Below are 6,000 nucleotides of genomic sequence, written 5' to 3'. Positions count from 1 at the left end.
TAAATTTATTATTGGGCAGCTTGCAGTCTTGAAGTTTGAGTGATGTTGTTGCGGTGCGTAGTCTTTGAATAGCAGGATCATTGGTTTGAGCTTGTGCTATTTTCTCATACTCTAACGGAGGCGGAAGATCGGAGAGAGTATTAATGTTGGGTGCCGAAGGTTGAGACCTTGACAAGAGGTCCGCCACAACATTGGCAGAGCCTTTGATGTGCTCAATGGTTGTTGTGTATTCTGAAACAAACAACAATTGCCGGAACTGTCTTGGAGAGTAATATTCGGAGAGCTTACCGAGACTTGAAACCAAAGGGAGATGGTCTGTACGCAAAGTGAATTGTCGGCCTGTCAAGAAGTAGCAGAAATGACGTATTGACTTGTAAGCGGCCAACAGCTCTCGGTCAAAGCAACTGTATTTACGTTGACTTGCGTTTAGCTGTCTTGAAAAGAAGGCCAAAGGAACAAGTTGATTTCCTTGCAATTGCTGTAATGTCGCTCCAATACCGGTCAATGAAGCGTCAACTGTTAGATAAGTTGGAGCATGGAGTTTCGGAAACGCTAAAGTGCTAGCATTTGCAATAGCTTGTTTGCTGTTGGCGAAGGCGCGTTCGGCTTCGACATTCCATGTTAAAGGGGCCGCGCGTTTGCTGCGACTGTTCGGGACTAGCTTGTAAAGCGGTTGTAAGGTTGTGGAACAATGCTTCAGAAAACGAAAATAATAGCAATAAATTCCCAAGTAACGTTTCAGTTGTTTGCAGGTTTGTGGCTGTGGGTAATCAAGAATGGCCTGCACTTTTTCTTGAGTAGGTCGTATACCTTCAGAATTTATGTGATGGCCAAGGTAGTCAAGAGACTTGCGGTTGAATTCACTTTTGTCTAAATTCAGCGTTAAGCCAAATTCCTCAAGACGTTGAAAAAGCAGCTTAAGATGTTCAAGATGTTCTGACAGATTACTACTTCCAATGATGATATCATCGAGGTAAGCAAAGATTCCAAGGTGCTGAAGCGGCCGTACCACTTCTCCTATGAGTCTGGAAAACGTCCGTGGGGCGCCGGACAAACCGAACGGAAGTCTTGTATATTCAAATTGTCCAAGAGGGCAAACAAACGCCGTTTTATGGACGTCTTCTGGAGCCACTTTTATTTGATGAAATGCAGCTTGAAGATCGCACTTAGAGAAGACAGTTTTACCATACAAAACATCGGAAAAACTATGTAAGAACGGAAGGGGATAACAGCTGTCGATTGTTTGTTTATTGACTAATTTATAATCAACGACAAGACGATATTTATTGCCAGAAGAGCCTTTCGGAACGAGCAAAGCCGGACTTCCATAAGGAGAATCACTGTAGCGGATAATTTCTCGCTCCAGCAAGCTACCAATTTCTTTCTTCAAGATCTGCATTGTTTCTGGGCTATATCGACGTGAACGCGCACGTACAGGCGAACCTGTGGTATGGATGTGGTGAACAATGGAATGCTTCACCGGTTTAACAGCTGACATGGGTTTTTGCAAGTCCGGAAATTGATGTAAAAGGTCTGCAACAGGATCTATTTGGCTGAGAATGGATATGCGAACAGGATCACTTTCAACAGGCTCTAACGTATATTGCTGTCGGTTCGGTACATCTATCAGAAGTTTGGCTTTAAGGTCCAAGACAAAGTTGTATTCAGTGAGGAAATCCAGCCCCAATATACAAAAAGGTGTGTCCGCAAGCACAAATTCAAAGGGATAAGAAAAACGAGGGTGAAGAGAAACATTAAGTTGTGTAGTGCCATACGTAGTAATTGGCGTACTGTTAGCAGCGAAAAGCGGAGTTTGCGGTTTGCGGTTTGATACGTCAGCTAAACTAGCGGACAAAAGAGAAGTTGCTGCCGCGCTATCTACATAAAAGTGAATACTATTGGCGTGATCATATACAGTTAACAAGGGGCAGCCTCTTTTTATAGTTGATGCGATCGACGGGACTGACGGGGTTAATGTTGCGTCGATCGCCACATGTTTTTTGTTGGGCGGGATTGGTTTTCCCACATGCTACAAGTTGGGTGACAGCGGCGCGCATCCCTACCGAAGCGGGCGTGGTAATAACATAAGCCATTAGAAGCATCAGACGCGCAAGGGTAACTGCTACGTTGGTAGTCTGGTTTCTGAAATGTGTGGGATGAATGTGAAAAATTATATTTGCGTTTATTAGGAAAACCGTTGTTGCTGTATGATTTGTGAAACTGTCCATTGTTTGTGCGTGGTGATCGTTGTTGCCATGTTGAGTTAAATGAATTGCGTTGGTTTGGTGAATTGTGATTTGTGAAATTCGCATTTCTTTGTCCGGAACTCTTAGATTCATTGTTAGCGTTAGATTGTGTATAGCGCGGTGGTTTAGACAATTGAATTTGCTGTATTTGTGGTTGCATTGGGTAATCAATGTCATCCGTATCAGTGATAGCAAGAGAAAGGTTGTGCGAAGCAGTTTTTGGTTTTTTAAGCAGCAAGATTTCGTGGGCTTTGCTTGCAAGGTTCTGGAGATCGTGGTTTTCCACGCTGGCTAACGCAATTGCGACGTCTGGTGGTAACGCTTTAAGAAACTTTGCACGAATTAGTTTGACGACTGGCGGAGTAAGATTCTCTTGACCTACTGCGCTCATTAATTCGCGCATTAAATGTTTGGGGGACTGATCGTGCAGCGTCAGGTCCGCCAACAAAAAATCTAAATGGTCCTCTCGTTTATCAAAGTTTCTCAAGATTTCATTGATCAATATGTCGTAGCAGTTCTGTGTCGACGCAGAAGGTAATCGAAGCAGCGCGAGGTCTTTCGCAGGAATTGCCTCTACCGCTAACAAGTAACGATTAGTTTGAGAAGTGATTTGATAAAGAGAAAATTTATGTTCAAGGTGAGAAATCCACGCTTCGGGATTGAATTTCCAAAAGGTAGGAAGTTTAACGTGTGAAAACAAATCGTTTCGCAAAGTATTGTTCTGTGGTTGCGTATTTGTCCGTAATTGGTTATTAGCACCCAGACCAGACGGTCCAGCGGTGTCATTATCGGGAGAATTTGCAGATTCCTCCCCGTTTTCGTTCAACATAGTTGTATTATTGCTTGATTCGTTGGAACGGTCGGTTGATCGTGTGCTCATGTGGTATTCTGTCTTAGCTTTGCCAGTCACCGAAGTAACTTTTCGTTGTGTCGGCGTGGGTTGTGACATTTATCAAAACCGATAAAAAATGTTTTAGGCGGCGCACCGCAAAAATTGTTCACAATTGAACCAAAAAATATTTTACAACAAGAAAACTTTTATTTCAAACTGCAGCACAATGCAGCACAATAAGAATAGCCTAAGCTAAGTTAATAAGGTACAAGCCGATGAGCATGCATTACAAGCTATGGTTGCAACTAGTTGTATAAAAAAGTGAAAAATCCACTTACCAGTGAAGAACGGCTGTGAGGATTGGAACGCGTCGTTTTTGACACAAGAACGTTGGTGGTCACTAGAATGTCGGTGGTTATTAGAACGTCGGGGTCGAATTGAAAGTTTTGAGATAACTCTTATAGAAAATTTCAAAAGTTGCCTACCACTACTTCTAACTTTCAAGCATATTTTATAATCACTTTCAATTTTTTTAAATGCTCAACTGCTTTATCAATTGTGTTTGAATTACGTAGGGAAGGAGTTGTAGTACTGATAAACTGGAACTACAGTAAGATAGTCACTTCAATATTTATACAACCGTAAACGGAAATGCAGATTTATGCAATACAGTAAAAAACACCGAATATCTAAATAACAACAAGTCAAACAAGACATAAAAAAATTAACTACGACTAGTAAGAAATAGAGATGCCGCAAACAAACTTGTGCAATACTCATACCAAATTAGGTTAGGCCAACATTATTGTGAATAAAAACGGCTACTCTGGAAGCAAAACAACAAAATAGGTTTGATCAGAAACTTTCTAAGATTGCAGCTGCTACGTGACTTCCAGGCCTATATCATAACGGTACATACTCGTGAATGTTGAAAGAGTGAATGTGAATGTTGAAAGAGGAAATGTGTGAGTTCATTTTTTTTGTTTGTTTGCTTGCTTGCATAAAATTAATTCTTCAGCAAGATTTGGAGGCCCTATTCTACCATAGCCATAGAGCCACACCCGATCGGGGCGTACGGAAGGCCTCTCGCCAGCTCTGCCTAGGATCGATTGCCGTAAGTTATCATAAACGTAAAATATCACGTTAGGGTGTAAACCAGGAAATTTTTTTCGATTCAAAGTTTGGAACCGGAAGTTGTTGGTTTTATGACAAAATTACCACGTTAATTTTTAGACCAGTGTAATCACCATTTAGTCATAACCGTTAATGGTTAATCCTATTCTCTCATGACCTTGACTTTGACTTATAATATCTGTAAATCCAATTGTGGTATTTTCAAGTGTACATACAGTATCTACCACCAAAGTATTCTAATCTCACAGCCCTTTCAAAAATAGAAAACGATGCTTTTTAATAATCATAGGATGGTTTTGTGTATATAGAACCAATGAATATTTTTGACACAGCATTGGAAGACGCTTTTTCCATTGTTTTCCAAGTCGTGACGTTATAATTAAATTTCTGCTATTTACCCCGCTGTTACATAACGTCATACTTGCCATTCTCAGTTTACGTTCAAGTTCATTCTCAGTTCACAGCATAACTGTTAACCTATCGAAGAGTAGTTGATTGACAATCTGTTCTGTAAACATGCTATCTACCTTGCACTTATGAACATATTGTACTAAGATAACCTCATACTTGTCATCCTATTTTGTAAACATTTTATTTACATTGCATTATGAACTTGCCAATTCGAAATAACTCCTATGTGATTGACAACTTAATTGGTAAACATGTTTATCTGCACAATTGACCTCGTAATAACCGCATTGTCATTCTAAAAATAAACAATGTTGATTGACATTTATTTCCCTTCATTGAAAATTCTCTTGTTAGCATTATCACCTGACCTGTAAACCTTTGAGTCTAAAAGTCCAAATCATTTCCTGTTATTGATAAACGCATTGCGCCTCAAATTGGAATTCTATTTCTTTTATTCACTCCTTCAGTGTATATATGTACCGTTGCATGCTATCATTTCATTAGTAGTATTTAGAATTGATTTCTTCAGTATCCAGTTTAGAGTTTTAAAAGTTCGATGAATGAGCAAAGATACATCGTTATAACTCTGTGAACAATTTCCTTAAGTGATCATGAAATGGAGCGTGATGCGCTTTGATTGCTATTGGGTTCTTAAAATCCTTTTTATATGAACAGTAATATTGCTGTAATTTTTCGTGTTTGTTTGAAGTAATAATGAAGAGTATTAAAAGCGGAATTAATCATATTCTCAGTGTTTAAAATTATATAATCTATTGAACTGAGGTTTAGGAATTTCTAGACAGAATTCGCAACCTTTTAAGAGTTGTTCTTAAGAGTCATATTACAATATATTAAGTTAATTGTGGTATACATAAACAGTAAAGTCAAGCATCATTATTTTCAACAGGATATCATAATTCAGTAATTCGATTATCTGTCATATTTATATCACCATTACCAACACTTCATCAGCGTATTGTTAATTCACAGCATCCCTGTCATCTGTTGGATTTGGTAAATTCACAATTTTATGTTTTCCTTTTAAATCATGATTAAGCTTGAAAAATCGTTTGCCATTAAATCAACTTAACGTTCCTCCGTAAGTTCATCAGTTACTAGATGTTCAGTTATAGTATCAAGGTATTGTTTATTCACAGCATCTCTATCATGTGTTGGACTTCCTAGATTTACAATTTTATATTTTCCTTGTATTTTATATTCCCCCTGTACAATTTTATATTCTCCTAAATCAATATCAACAGTTAAGTTTGAAAAATCATTTACAGTTAAGCCGCTTAAGCGTTCATTCCGACGGGAGCAAAGCTGGTGTAAAACCTCATTTGATATTAAATTACCAGTTTTTGTTGTCAACATATT

This window comes from Clavelina lepadiformis, chromosome 6 (genome assembly GCF_947623445.1).
Source record: "Clavelina lepadiformis chromosome 6, kaClaLepa1.1, whole genome shotgun sequence".
NCBI classification, from domain to species: Eukaryota; Metazoa; Chordata; class Ascidiacea; order Aplousobranchia; family Clavelinidae; genus Clavelina; species Clavelina lepadiformis.
The sequence above is the reverse complement of the archived record's forward strand: the minus strand, read 5'-3'. Positions refer to the sequence as shown.